General features: G+C 42.1%; 1 protein-coding gene and 1 long non-coding RNA gene across 2 annotated transcripts in view; both read left to right on the top strand.

Annotated features, from left to right (window-relative positions):
• The first annotated feature begins 1,407 nt into the window (after window positions 1-1,407).
• Window positions 1,408-5,410, top strand: LOC139029051 (uncharacterized). The gene is made up of 2 exons (XR_011481308.1): window positions 1,408-1,559; window positions 4,358-5,410. It is a non-coding gene; the product is annotated as an uncharacterized lncRNA (long non-coding RNA).
• Window positions 5,411-6,629: 1,219 nt separating this feature from the next.
• Window positions 6,630-16,156, top strand: part of LOC111976546 (solute carrier family 35 member E2A) — a 45,096-nt gene continuing 35,569 nt past the window's right edge. The window contains exon 1 of the mRNA XM_024005464.2: window positions 6,630-6,955. The gene's annotated coding sequence lies outside the window, so the exon portion shown is untranslated. The remainder of the gene's footprint in view (window positions 6,956-16,156) is intronic.

The raw sequence follows: 16,156 nt of genomic DNA, 5'->3' as shown, positions 1-16,156 counted from the left end.
TTGAAATGGTGGCATTTTTGTGTCGGTAAAATGTAATTATACAACAAACTGCGGTGGAAACGATTTATTGCGCAATTGTTCATAGAATAACCATGTCGAGGTCAATTTGCAGTCACGATGCTATGTTGTGGTCCTCCAACTACGACTTGAAAAAGCATACACAGATTATTAGATTAAATAAATGATGAACTTCACAGGGTGATGAAAGTGCAAGGGGATGTGCTTGATGCTACTTTCCAATAAATATTAATACAATTTATAGTTTGAGGTTAATACATAAAAATGTGGAGATATTTACTTCTTTAAATATTGTCCCATGAACATTGTGTAATTTACTGATGGTAACTAGCCTCATAGGGATATCGAATGTCAAACCAAATTGACCATGGGCATTACAATCGGATTGCGTGCAGCTGCACTCCGATTTGATTATTACTTGGGTGCTGTGGGCATGTGGAAAGGTTTGAAAGAAACCCAACCCAAGGAAAACTTACTTTACCCTTCATTCCGTGACCATTGTTTTTCCTATCTCTGTTTTGGACAAGACTGACTTTATGATCCAAATGATCTTATTTACAGTTTGTGGTCAATTTTGACACTTAAATGTTAATGACTCCAATTGATGCCATACAGACCGTTTTCAAAAAGAAGTTGCTTTTTAGGGGCAGTCGCTCTAAGCCAGAAGTGTTAATGTGCACTATGTCATCACGCACAGCCTTTTATCCGCAACAAGTCAGTTTGATGGAAATAAACCTCTAGTGGGAAAATGCACTTTTTTAATGCAGATTTGATACCATGAAATTCTGTCGCAAATTGGATGGAAACCTTCCAACAAAAACAAGTAGTTGGTCTATTTTTCGATTTCAGTCAGAGGTTCTTGGAATGACTGTTTTACTGTGCCCATAACAAAAATGTGTTTCTACAAATGATCCTTAAATGTGTCAAAACATTGTTTGAAGTCATGTTTGTGTGTCATCTATGAGCCTTGTTCTTGTCTAGCCTGAACTTCCAGTGACTCCTCATAAACAAGAAATGGAACAGGTGAAGGAAAAATAAGCTATACTCTACTCACTCCTCTCCAAGCCCTGGCCAGAGCTGTGCGCCAATCGGAAGAGAGCCCAGAAGAGCACGCCCTTGATCAGCACTGAGATCACTGCTCCTGTCACAGCAGCAGTCTCCAGTGTGTACGTCTTGTCCTGCCCCCAATGTGTACTGATCTGAAATCAGAAGACTGGTCATTTGAGGTGGATCTCTGAGCCAACCACCCACCACACTTCCTCCAAAGACCTGATTCGGGATCAGTTCAAACATTGGCTTTCACAGCTCACCATGTACATCAGGTACAGGAAGTAGGCTACCTCTGGCACATTCTGAAGGACGAAGACCCAAACCAACTGCTTGGGTTCTTTTAAAACCTGGAACAAAGGATGGATAAACCTGTTATTGCACCAAACCTGTTTTACATGAAGTATGTGCCTCATAAGTGGAACTCCAGTCTCCTTTTCACCTCTTAACACCTGATTTACTTAACAAAAGGCACATCTTAATAGGTGGTCCAGGTAAGTCATGACATTGCACAAGTGTTTGAGGTGGATCTTTCCTCTCTTGTTCTCTATAGTGCTTCTATTGTTCCTCAAGCAAGGGGGGAGGCCGATGACATCATGGATTCCCATCAGACCAACTCCTTGAATGCCCTACTCCTTGAAGTTGTCTAAAAAACACTTGCTCAAAATGTTGTTTTTTACTCTTTAGTGAGTGTACTTTACTGTATTTATACTTGGAATATCACTGGAGGACATCTTTAAAGGTTAACATTCTTTCCATCACCCTTCCTTCTATTGAGTTCACATGCTTTATGCATAGTATTGTGTAATCTTGTATTGTGAGTTATTTCTGAACTATTCTTTACATACTCACTGTTTATGCACTTGTAGCTACTCATAATATTATGTTCAGTGCACACCAATGATTACATTAAAAAAAAAAAATATTCTCTTGATACTTGATACTCACTGCGATAGCCCCCACGACTGCGGTAAGGCAGGCCCAGACCACTCCAAAGCCTAGGATGATGCGGTTTGTGAGGGACATGGTTGTGCCTGACATCATGATCAGGATGCAAAGGCACAGCTGACAGAGAAATGTCAAAACCAGCCAAAGGTTAGACCAACTACCGATCCAGTAAACCTCCATCCCAAATACCCTGGTACCCTGAAGTCAATCATATATGTCTGCACCACAGATCAAGGCCACACCTCGTTAGAATGACACCATCTGTCGGAAGACAACAGCTATCGTGTGCCAGACGTGTTATGATTCATGTGGAATGCGGCAGTACCTGAGCCTGTAGTTTAAATGTAACCATGGAGGAGCACAGGATGAGCGGGAATTACTGCTCCTGGATGTTCTCCAGAGCTCCGCCCACCCGGAAGACCATCATGTTTGGCCTCTGGATGAGCAGCATGGCGCACAGGACATGGGCCACCACGACCACACACAGGATGCATACAAACCGCACCTTCCACAAAAGCGCACACAGGCCTTTTCTTAATTGCATACTCCTTGAGTCATCACTCCTCGTCTCCTCAAAACCTATTGGAGGAGAAGGTAAGAGGGGCGGTACCTCTGGCTTTCTCATCCAATGGGTTTTTCAGAAGGAGATGAGAGGCCATAGAGTCATTACTGCTGCTACCAAAACAGTACCTGTGGCATAAAGACATGCACAGTCAAATATCTGGTTGTAATTGAGCCGTGTTCAGTAGGGAGAAACYTTTTGAAACAAGGAGTTACTACCTGAACTTGTCCAATGAGAGCTCAGATTGTTATTTTCCGTTGCAAAGCGTTTTGCTATGGTGTACTGTACTGAACATTACCCTTTAAAAAGAGGTTGGTTTCATTTTGTACGTCCACATGCAACATACCACAACCAAGTTCTTTCTATCCTGGACTGGAAGCACCATGAAGTTGACCAAAGAGCGCATCATGACCATCAACACACTGAGGACAAACACTATCAGCTCCTGCCTGTTCTCCTGCAGGATGCCCCTGGTGATGTAGTATATGCAGAACACTGGAGGAACGGAAAGAAGACTATCACAAAGTCTTTGGTGTAGGCGGCATAATCAGGATTTCACCATAGCACACAATGTTGACATGGGGGATGATCTGAGTCGGGGGTTGCATTTATTTTCTCTGGACTTTTCATCATGTGTTCATGTCTGGACACTTCTGCTTTCAGGAGGGGTGGAGGTGGCTGTTGATTAGGTCATAAGTTTCCAATCTGTTGCTATTGCCACTAATGTAAGTCACGCCACTTACAAATTCCAACCAGTTGGATGAGGGATACAGTGAAGTCGTCCTCATAGCTGTACTTTTCCTGTAGATGTTTGTCAGTGTGAGGGCCGGAGTGCCATCAAAGAGGCGATGAGGAAGCAGAAGTGAAACTTTGAGCWTGAGAGCTCTCACCAAGGCTTTATCTCTAGGGTCAAGAGAAAGCAAAGCATATTGTCTTTGGTCACTGACATGGGCTTGCTCCTACCTATCTTTCCGAGTTGGTCCTGCCGTACATACCTACACGTACGCTACGGTCACAAGACGCAGGCCTCCTAATTGTCTCTAGAATTTCTAAGCAAAAACAGCTGGAGGCAGGGCTTTCTCCTATAGATCTCAATTTTTATGGAATGGTGTCCTACCCATGTGAGAGACGCAGACTCGGTCTCAACTTTTAAGTCTTTACTGAAGACTCATCTCTTCAGTGGGTCATATGATTGAGTGTAGCTGGCCCAGGAGTGTGAAGGTGAACGGAAAGGCTCTGGAGCAACGAACCACCCTTGCTGTCTCTGCCTGGCCGGTTCCCCTCTCTCCACTGGGATTCTCTGCCTCTAACCCTATTACAGGGCTGAGTCACTGGCTTACTGGTGCTCTTTCATGCCGTCCCTGGAGGGGTGCGTCACTTGAGTGGGTTGAGTCACTGACGTGATCTTCCTGTCTGGGTTGGCGCCCCCCTTGGGTTGTGCCGTGGCGGAGATCTTTGTGGGCTATACTCGGCCTTGTCTCAGGATGGTAAATTGGTGGTTGAAGATATCCCTCTAGTGGTGTGGGGGCTGTGCTTTGGAAAAGTGGGTGGGGTTATATCCTGCCTGTTTGGCCCTGTCCGGTGTATCATCGGATGGGGCCACAGTGTCTCCTGACCCCTCCTGTCTCAGCCTCCAGTATTTATGCTGCAGTAGTTTATGTGTCGGGGGCTAGGGTCAGTCTGTTATATACTGGAGTATTTCTACTGTCTTATCCGGTGTCCTGTGTGAATTTAAGTATGCTCTCTCTTATTTCTCTTTCTCTTTCTTTCTCTCTCTCGGAGGACCTGAGCCCTAGGACCATGCCTCAGGACGACCTGGCATGATGACTCTTTGCTGTCCCACCATGGCGGCTGCTGCTCCAGTTTCAACTGTTCTGCCTGCGGCTATGGAACCCTGACCTGTTCACCGGACGTGCTACCTGTCCCAGACCTGTTGTTTTCAACTCTCTAGAGACCGCAGGAGCGGTAGAGATACTCTTAATGATCGGCTATGAAAAGCCAACTGACATTTACTCCTGAGGTGCTGACTTGCTGCACCCTCGACAACTACTGTGATTATTATTATTTGACCAAGCTGGTCATTTTTGAACATTTGAACATCTTGGCTATATTCTGTTATAATCTCCACCTGGCACAGCCAGAAGAGGACTGYCCACCCCTCATAGCCTGGTTCCTCTCTAGGTTTCTTCCTAGGTTTTGGCCTTTCTAGGGAGTTTTTCCTAGCCACCGTGCTTCTACACCTGCATTGCTAAGTACAGAATCAATCATTAGGATGTTTTTAACATATAGCTTCAATAAAGTTCCAACCGGAGTATTCTTTCTTGTCTTCGTGAGCAATGGAACGCAAGTGACTACCATGAGGAATAAGCATGATCAGAAAATGGCTGACTGCCAGACACCTGACTGATTCTGCTATCATTCACTCCCACAACACCATAGAAGTCTCATTATAATTTCTATTGATGGTTGACATCTAGTGGAACCCTAGGCAGTGCACAATCATTCATATCTCAAGGGGATTTCACTGGGGACTCTGGTGAATACATACAAGCTCAGATTTCTGACTTCCTGTTTTGATTTCAACTCAGGATTTTGCCTGCCAATACGAGTTCTGTTAATCTCACAGACATAATTCAAACAGTTTTAGAAACTTTAGAGTGTTTTCTATCCAATACTAATAATAATATGCAAATATTAGCAACTATGACTGAGGAGCAGGCTGTTTGATATGGGCACCTTTCATCCAAGCTACTCAATACTGCCCCTGCAGCCATAAGTTAAATAAAGGTAATAAATAAATAAATCCATTTTAGAATAAAATGTGGAAAAAGTCAAGGAGTCTGAATACTTTCCGAATACACTGTATATATTTGTTGACAGAATGTAACATATCATACGAAATGAATGATGTTGTACCATAGAGAATGATAGAGGCCAAAAGGTGGTATTAGTATGGGAGTGCCATTGATGGCTTCCACCACTTTAATGCAGTCAACTGGGTGGGACTTCCAACTTCATTGGCTGATCCCTCCTGGTGACCCTGTTGGAGTCATGTCCAACCTGGTCATCAGGAGGGATCAGCCAATTTTGAAGAAGAAAATTGATTACTTAAAAAATGGTAATCGCCATAATGGCGCTGCCTGTGCTGTCACAGACACAAAGATTTGTGTCTGTGACTCTTTGTGTCTCTATCTCTATGTGTTACACACTTTTTGGGGACCAGTTTTGAGTGCTAATTTCAAAACTACTGGCTGAAATTATACAAAACCTTTGTATTGTCTTTGTTTACATTGTCCAACGCACTGATCAGTGGATTGGGGGAGTCATTATGCCCCCTTGTGGTCAAACATTTCCAGTGGAACCTCATCAGAGTTGTGTTCAAGATTAAACCAAAGCTTTATAACTAAACCAAGATAGACCACCGCCGGTGGTTTCTAATGGGCAGAACAAGTCTGTGTTTGCATATTTCATTAGGGAACGTCTACTCTGTGAAGTGCGCGTGTGCAATAACTCAATTCGCCTTTGCACTCCTTCTACACAGCGCATTTTTTTACAACTTTTGCAAAGGGTAAAGTCTACAAAACTTAGTCCACTATGTTCATAGTAGATTCGAGTTTTGGGAACAGAGAGCAAATTGAGAGCAAATGTTTCATCGATGAGAAAATGTGCAGAATTTCGGCCAAAATCCATCTCCTTCCATCTTCTCCCACTGCTCGCCAGTGGGCTTCTTTTCACTACCATATTTGGTAGTGAGTGGAAACGCCAAGCGGATGCTTCATATTTATACGTCCAGTGAATTATCTGTCTAATTGTTCTATCTGTGATTAAACGTTTCGAAAGTTGAGATGAATGCAGAGTTAGCAAATGCCCGTTATAAACAGACAACTTCCACTATTAACATGCAATTTCGCTCTGGTCCTTGTATTCAAAACGATCGTCTATTCAAAACGATATTTTAGGGACACCTTTGTTATTTTTAAGGTTGGAAATGCTGCAGCGGAGTTGTGGTCTCGACAGTCGACTCAAACCACCGCTAAACTCCGTGAAAGTAATTGGAAGTCCAACAAGCCGGGGGTGGTGTCGGTTTCCACTAGATACCAGAGCCACAAGTTAGATTCCACAGCCCAAAAGTCAAAATTGGCTACAAAAAGTAGCCTTTTAGTCTCCATTTAATGTTAGGAATAAGGTTAGCACTGTGGTTAAGATTGGGGTTAGGTTAAAAGATTAAGAAGATAAATTGTAGAAATGGGCTGGGTTTAGCCATAATTATGACTTTGTCGCTGTGTTAACTAGTGACGACTGGCGGTGTCCTCATGCTAGCGATTGTTTTGAACTTACAGTATCAACTGGAAATCGGAGTTGCATAGGTGTGACCACTTGGTAAGTAATTCCTAATTCCCATATTTACTGCATCTACAAGCTGATTTTTATTTTTTATTTTTATTTTACAAATGAAGAGCGCGTTCATTTAATGAATGAGTATGTTCACGAGCTGGCTATTTGACAGGCACAAGCGCATTCACATTTAAGCTAACGTTAGCTAGCATTAGCCAACTGGTTAATTTTGCTTGTCAACTATACTGAACAAAAATATAAACGCAACAATTTCAACGATTTTGCTGAGTGACAGTTCATTTAAGGAAATCAGTCAATTGAAATAAATAAATTAGGCTTAATCTATAGATTTCACATGACCGGGCAGGGGCGCAGCCATGTGTGCGTGCGTCTACAGTGGCTTGCGAAAGTATTCACCCCCTTGGCATTTTTCTGCATTTTTCTGCATTTTGTTGCCTTTACAACCTGATTTACACAACATGTCTGCATCTTTAAAGATGCAAAATATTTTTAATTGTAATACAAACAAGAAATAAGACAAAAAAATTGAAAACTTGAGCGTGCATAACTATTCACCCCCCCAAAGTCAATACTTTGTTAGAGCCACCTTTTGAAAGAATTATAGCTGCAAGTCTCTTGGGGTATGTCTCTATAAGCTTGGCAGATGCAGCCACTGGGGTTTTTGCCCGTTCTTGAAGGCAAAACTGCTCCAGTTCCTTCAAGTTGGATGGGTTCCACTGGTGTACATCAATCTTTAAGTCATACCACAGATTCTCAATTGGATTGAGGTCTGGGCTTTGACTAGGCCATTCCAATACATTTAAATGTTTCCCCTTAAACCACTCGAGTGTTGCTTTAGCAGTATGCTTAGGGTCATTGTCCTGCTGGAAGGTGAACCTCCGTCCCAGTTTCAAATCTCTGGAAGACTGAAAAAGGTTTTCCTCAAGAATTTCCCTGTATTTAGCGCCATCCATTCTTTAAATTCTGACCAGTTTCCCAGTCCCTGCTGATGGAAAAACACCCCCACAGCATGATGCTGCCACTACCATGCTACACTGTGGGGATGTTGTTCTCGGGGTGATGAGAGGTGTTAGGTTTGCGCCAGATATTGCATTTTCCTTGATGACCAAAAAGCTCAATTTTAGTCTCATCTGACCAGAGTACCTTCTTCCACATGCCTTATGTTTGCTTATTTTTTTCTTTAAGCAATGGCTTTTTTTCTGGCCACTCTTCAGTAAAGCCCAGCTCTGTGGAGTGTACGGCTTAAAGTGGTTCTATGGACAGATACTCCAATCTCTCATGGATTTGATGGTGCTCCGTGGGATGTTCAAAGTTTCTGATATTTTTTTATAACCAAACCCTTATCTGTACTTCTCCACAACTTTGTCCTTGACCTGTTTGGAGAGCTCCTTGGTCTTCATGGTGCTGCTGGCTTGGTGGTGCACCTTGCTTAGTGGTGTTGCAGACTCTGGGGCCTTTCAGAACAGGTGTATATATACTGAGATCATGTGACAGATCATTTGACATTTAGATTGCACACAGGTGGACTTTATTTAACCAGTTCTGTGACTTCTGAAGGTAATTGGTTGCACCAGATCTTATGTAGGGGCTTCATAGCAAAGTGGGTGAATACATATGCACGCACCACTTTTAACTTTACATWTTTTTTTTTAAACAAGTTTATTTTATTTCACTTCACCAATTTGGACTATTTTGTGTGTGTCCATTACATGAAATCCAAATAGAAATCCATTTAAATTACAAGTTGTAATGCAACAAAATAGGAAAAATGCCAAGGGGGATGAATACTTTTGCAAGGCACTGTGGGTTTGTGTTGCTTCACAGTCCCCGCTGTTCCTTAATAAGGTGTATTTTTATCAGGGTTTTTTAAAATCTAATTTTACTGCTTGCATCAGTTACTTGATGTGGAATAGAGTTCGGCTCTATGTAGTACTGTGCACCTCACATAGTCTGTTCTGGATTTGGGGACTGTGAAGAGACCTCTTGTGGCATGTCTTGTGGGGTATGCATGGGTGTCCGAGCTGTGCGGCAGTAGTTCAAACAGACAGCTCGTTCCATTCAACATGTCAATATCTCTCATAAATAGAAGTAGTTAAGAAGTCGATCTCTCCTCCACTTTGAGCCAGGAGAGATTGACATGCATATTATTGATGTTAGCTGTCTGTGTACATCAAAGGGCCTGTTGTGCTGCCCTGTTCTGAGCCAATTGCAATTTTCTTAAGTCCCTTTTTGTGGCACCCGACCACACGACTGAACAGTAGTCCAGGTGCGACAAAACTAGGGCCTGTAGGACCTGCCTTGTTGATAGTGCTGTAAAGAAGGTAGAGCAATGCTTTATTATGGACAGACCTCCCCATCTTAGCTATTGTTGTATCAATATGTTTTGACCATGACATTTTACAATCCGGGGTTACTCCAAGCAGTTTAGTCACCTCAACTTGCTCAATTTCCACATTATTTATTWCAAGATTCAGTTAAGATTTGGGGTTTAAGTGAAAGATTTGTCCCAAATACAATGCTTTGAGTTTTAGAAATATTTAGGACCAACTTATTCCTTGCCACCCACTCTGAAACTAACTGCAGCTCTTTGTTAAGTGTTGCAGTCATTTCAGTAACTGTAGTAGCTGACGTGTATTGTGTTTAGTCATTCGCATACATAGACACACTGGCTTTACTCAAAGACAGTGGCATGTCGTCAGTAAAGATTGAAAGAAAAGTAAGGGGCRGAGACAGCTGCCCTGAGGAATTCCTGATTCTACCTGGATTATCTTTGAGTGGCTTCCATTAAAGAACACCCTATGTGTTCAGTTAGACAGGTTATGATCGATAATGGCAAAAGCCGCAATGAAGTCAAACCCCACAATCCTTTTTATAATCAATTTCTCTCTGCCAATCATCAGTCATTTGTGTAAGTGCTTGTTGAATGTCCTTCCCTATAAGCGTGCTGAAAGTCTTTTGTCAATTTGTTTACTGTAAAATAGCATTGTAACTGGTCAAACACAATGTTTTCCAAACGTTTACTATGGGTTGGTAACAGGCTGATTGGTCGACTATTTGAGCGAGTAAAGGGTGCTTTACTATTCTTAGGTAGCGGAAGGACTTTTGCTTACCTCCAGGCCTGGGGGCACACACTTTCTAGTACAGTGGTTTCTCCTTTAAACGTTGCGAGCTTACATCGCGGGATTTAGAGGTACCCAGCGTCATGACTTCATTGCTCCAGACGACCACAAGGGGGAGTTAGAGCACTCATTATGCATTTGGGTCCCAAGGTTTTTATATGACCAATCATATCGAGTGGTTCCAATGACGAATTTTGACACGAGCCACCCGTCCCTGGGTGAAGATGGCTGACAAAATGTACAATTGAGAGGAATATGTTAGTTAATGTAGAGACAAACGTTTGTGCATATTTTTTGTCATAATGTTAATTTACGAAAATCGCTACTTAGCAAGTTCTCTGACTAGCTAACATTAGCCAGCTAGCTAGTGTTGGGAGAATGAATTTGCAATTCGTGTTTAATGTTTTCGGGACTCCTGAGAACCAGCAAACCAGGCTGTTGTCTTGTGAATCAGTGGATGTAAAGAATCTAGCTAGCTAAAGCATTTACTGCAAATTGAATGTACAATTGTGTAAGCTTGCCTTGCAATGCAGCTGAAGTAACATAGCTAACTATTTATTTGCTTATTGTGTAGTGGAGGATCAAATAACTGTATGCCTATGGATGTGTAGCTAGCTACAACATGTAGCCGATCTGTGTATGGACTAGAGATCGACCGATTATGATTTTTCAACACCGTTACCGATTATTGGAGGACCAAAAAAAGCCGATAACGATTAATTGGCCGATATAAAATAATAATATATTTGTATTAATAACAATTACAACAATACTGAATGAACACTTTTATTTTAACTTAATATAATACATAAATAAAATCAATTTAGTTAACTAGTGATTATTTAAGATTGATTGTTTTTTATAAGCTAAGTTTGATGCTAGCTAGCAACTTACCTTGGCTCCTTTCTGCACTCGCGTAACAGGTGGTCAGCCTGTCACGCAGTCTCCTCGTGGAGTGCAATGAAATCGGCCATAATCGGCGTCCAAAAAGGCCGATTACCGATTGTTATGAAATGTGAAATCGGCCCTAATTAATCGGCCATGCCGATTTAATCGGTCGACTTCTAGTATGGACACTAAAACGTTAGGTTCTGAACTAATATTCATACCAATCTATGAACCTCAGCTATCATAGTTGTTGTATCAACTTCAAGTCTGAATGACATTAATGAAACCTATGTGTAACCGGTGTGAAATGGCTAGCTAGTTAGCAGGGTGCGCGCTAATAGCGTTTCAACCGAGGACGTCACTCACTCTGAGTCCTTGAAGTAGTTGTTCCCCTTGTTCTGCAAAAGCCGCGGCTTTTGTGGAGTGATGGGTAACGATGCTTCGAGGGTGGCTGTTGTCGATGTGTGCAGAGGGTCCCTGGTTCGATCCCAGGTAGGGGCGAGGAGATGGATTGAGTAGAATATAATAACTTTGTTGTGCCAAGGATGCAAGTCCTATATACATGTACTGTGGTTATTACCACACATGAGATTCCCACATTGTTGCCTGTACAATGAGGCTACAATGATCATGTACTCTTCCTTGGCAAATAAAGGTGCAGTTCAGGTATCAAACTCCATTATTTGAATGATGCTGTGTCTGCATGTATGTATTACAATTATACACTTCAACAGTGTTTACCGCTCCTGGGATATCAATGATTACACATTGTAACTATGCAATAGACTAGAAACATGATTGATTTGTAATTCATATATACGGAAAAAGAACTATGCATATCGAACTCCATCTGCATTAATCTGAGGACACCGGATAGTATTTCAATAAGATACTTAATTTCAACCAGTGGAGACTGTGAAACGCTTTATTGAAAGAAGTTAATTATCCAGGTGTTATAAATACATAATAAATGCATTATAATTATGATAATTGTAATATTATAAATACAAGTTCTATCTGTACTTCAATGCACATATGGTGTGCATTATAAAACGAGGAAGAAAGACGAGGTGGGGAGAGAGGTGTAGAAGACAGAAAGGAAAAGAGGTAAGAACAGCGGCAGACTACCCTAATGCTACCCTAATATTCTCTGTTCATCACAATTGCGGTGTCTCCTAACCAGCCTTGGGCCCCCAGTTGGCCCGAAGGTTATCTTAAGAGCGGATGAGGTGGCGATGATGGGACTGGCTTTCTCTCTCACATCAAAACATACCTGCAGACGAGTGACAGATGGATAGAGAGAGAGCATGATTAAGCTTTGTTTTTATATTCTAACACGGTCAGTCACTCTGGGACTACTACATTTCTGTTTGTATTTCAATGTAAAGCATCTCTTTAATAATATTCCTGTTGACCCGACCAAGTGACCTCTCACCTATGATCATGTTGTGCCCTCTCTGTCAGCCAGTTCAGATGCGGGAGTGGTTCACCAATACAGCTGATATAACCTAGAGGATTTAGGGAGGAGGGGGGAGGGGGGAGAGGGGAGAGGGATGAAGTGAAGAAGAGAGACTGTTATTGTGTGTGTGGTCTCACCTGGTGTCCACACTGAGTGGCTACAGAGTACTTTATGCTGAAAAACAGACATGAGGACAAACAATAGAAGATAATGTCAATAGAAGATACTGTATGTGACGCAGACACCTATCGGCGTGTACCTGAAACATTTAAATATAGAGGGTTATGTGTCTCACCACTTGGTTATTGCAAGCCTAACCCCCAGGGAAATCATGACCTGGCAACAACAGATAGCAACAGATGGTCCAGTGAAAATGGTTGTGTTTATGTGGTGTAAATCTGAAAATTAGCAGCTAACAAGCGGGTTTTTAAATTAATGCATGTGAGACATGTTACATGTACAACAAGACAGGCAGAGATGGAGAAAAAGATCACAGAACAGTTTAATTACCTCTGGTTATGGACACTTTTGCCAGCGATAAAGCTTCCACGGCCTGTTCCTCAGACAGTGAACATCTGGCAATATCTACATTTTCCACCTCTTGATCAGCTCGCTCTCTGAAAGTAAAGAAAACAGCTTATTTTTATAGATATGAAAACAATATCTGAGATATGACTGTTTCAATCTAAAGCAGCAGATTTTTAGAATACGTCAATACAGCCCAGTGCTGCTTACCTGAGATGCCATCTTTGTAGGTGTCCGCTTTGACTTCCTTTGTGTCGGAAAAAAGTTGCTTTCATAACACTTTTTTTTTTTTTTTTTTTAAGAGGTTTTGCTCTTGACAAAAATACCCAAATGTACTCCATAGCATATATCAATTTGCCTGTGAATAACCACACCTTCATACAAACGTGCTACTGTATGTAGAATTCTTGACGCACAACCGAAGATGCTGCCATATCCTGCCAGCACGCCCACAAGCGAGCCACTCAGGAGCAGAATGATAACGCGTAGAAGAGGGAAAGGAATGAGATGGGAACAACAATTTGTTGCAAATTGGGGAGGGGCTAATAACTGAACAACCTTTACTGAAGAATAGTCTAATAGCCGAGGTAGGTGTGAACCCCCCCCCCCCCCCCCCCCCCCCCCCCCCCCCCCCCTCCTATCAGCAGGACCAGATTTGCCCTAACGACCAAGGGGTAGCTTGCTACTAAAATGTAATAAAGTAATAACTTTTCAAATAAGTTACCTTACACGTTATGTTGGCTGACAATTTGTTAGCTACGCTGTCCTTACGAACCACATAGCATATCATTACAGCAGTATGTACCAGTATGTTAGCTAGCTACCTAACGTTAGTAGTTATACATCAAACTTGCCACTATATTAACTATAGGCTATCTAACTACCCAACGTTTATTGACTTGATTACTCTCATCATTCTTAGCTAAATGGTATAGTCGTTGTGCTTTCTCAATGGACATTTGGGTGCTTTCGTAAATTCGCTCTGGCTATCTATAGGCTGGATAATAGAACGAGTCAAAATTCACCCAAGGCTGAAAAACGGCTTAAGAACGTTGGCTAAACTGGAACACTAGCGTGAGCCCATAGCGAATTAATGGAGTCGAACGTTTGCAGAGCCTGTTTTGACTGGAGTGATGCTTAGAATTCTATAAAAAATGTATCCCTTTTTATTTTACCACTACAATCTGTTCGTCGGACGAAACTGGAAGAAAACAACTTGTGTAGAAAGTAAACATCCGCACCTCGATGGTGTCAACTGTGCTTATGTCTGCGTAGTGAAAAAGTAGGGAAAAAATTAAAACTTCTATTTCTCGTCTAGCGCTCGATGACAAACGAGCTCGCTGCCCAGACTTACATAATTACAAAGAGGAGATTCTCCTGATTTTAAAATGGTGCCCGTGTAACAGTTTTGCGTCCGTCCCTCTCCTTGCCCCTACCTGGGTTCGAACCAGGGACCCTCTGCACACATCGACAACAGCCACCCTCGAAGCATCGTTACCCATCACTCCACAAAAGCCGCAGCCCTTGCAGAGCAAGGGGAACAACTACTTCAAGGTTTCAGAGCGAGTGACGTCACTGATTGAAARGCTAATTGCATGCACCCCGCTAACTAGCTAGCCATTTCACACCGGTTACACCCGACTTGAAAAAAACAAAATATACACAGTGAGATATTTGGGGAAATAGACCGGCATGCCTCTCCATAGGAAAACAATGGGGGAAGCTCAGCATTCCAAGGGCGAAAAGTATTTTGGGGCTAGCATTTGATGACAACCGAGCTAGCTGCACAGGCTTACATAATTAGATAGACGAGATTCTCATGATTAAAATGGCATCCGACTTGAAAAWAATCTAAATATACACATTGCGAGATATTTGGCAAAATAGACAGACTTGCCTATATTTCCCCCATATTTTTGTTGTTTACATTTTAACTATAAAACAACGTGAGCAGGTCTCATTGCCAACAATAGCGAAGCAGGCATTGTGACGTTGAACAATAAGCTGGGAATAGGACGTTCGGAAGGCGAGTTGGTGCCACGGTGCTCAATTGAACTAATAGGAGCTGGCAGGGTGAAAAATGCACTAAAATAAGGCCTGTTTTTTCACGATTACTACAAAACGACGGCAAGTAGCTGGGAAATATGGTCATATTATGAAACTGGGCTCCACGGTGGATGCAATTAACTCGTTTTTATCAGAAAAGAATTTTGTTAAAAATTTCGTGTCTAGCCTACTATCTACACGGATTTCAGAGCAATCTTGTCTGAGTGTACCAGAGCAAAGTAGCCTAATAAACAAATAACCACATTTCGTTAATAAAATAAAGATAACAAATACTCTTTCAAAATGCAGATGTTGATTTAGTTATGGATCCATAACAAATTACTATGGGAAATAAATATCACTGATTTACAGAAATATTGGAACAAAGTTGTCTAATGAAGGCAAACAATTTAGAATCCTGTAGCCTACTCCCGACCGTCATATTGTACTTCGCCATATTTTCCATTCCATCCTAACGGAAACCCTTAAGGTTCATACTTTGGTCAGATCCAAGATGGCGTAGCAGTCGGACGTGTCTTTGTTTTTTCCTGTCCCGTGTAAATAGTCTTCGTATTTTTCGTATACATTTCGTATATATTTTAATTTCACTTTCCATCTAGGAACTGAATATACATTCCTACATTCCGCCTCACCCAATGTGGTACGGACCTGCTATTTTTTTATACTTTAGAACCGTAACCCCAATCAGAAGCTAGCCAGATAACTAGCTACTAGCTAGTAGTCAGTTAGCCACTGCTGCGGTCTTCACCCTCAACTCGGACACAGCCAGCTTCAATACCGGGCCAATACCTGCCAGTCTGCAAGCGCGATATCAACCCAGAGCATATAGGACTGCTTTTTCTCTACCAATCTCAACTGATCATCCTTAATGCCAACCATCATTCAGAGAACCAGCTTTCCTTCGCAGTTCCTCTGCTGCCTGCGACTTGGGATACGAGATTGCGAAAATATTCTTGAACGTTGAGACCTTTTATCTCCTCAACAACTTTAAAATCTGCTATCGTCACGAGCAACCACCCGATCGCTGCAGCTTTAACATGTCATCTGTAACTACCCCACCTCCCAATTTACCTACCGTCACCCCCCATAGCTGCTTTACCTTTATTTACTTTCTGCCATCTTTGGAGCACCAGTATCCTTCTTCGCACCTGAGTCTACCATCTGAAT

This window comes from Salvelinus sp. IW2-2015, linkage group LG17 (genome assembly GCF_002910315.2).
Source record: "Salvelinus sp. IW2-2015 linkage group LG17, ASM291031v2, whole genome shotgun sequence".
In the NCBI taxonomy this organism is placed as follows: Eukaryota; Metazoa; Chordata; class Actinopteri; order Salmoniformes; family Salmonidae; genus Salvelinus; species Salvelinus sp. IW2-2015.
This window is presented reverse-complemented; position numbering and strand designations above follow the sequence as displayed.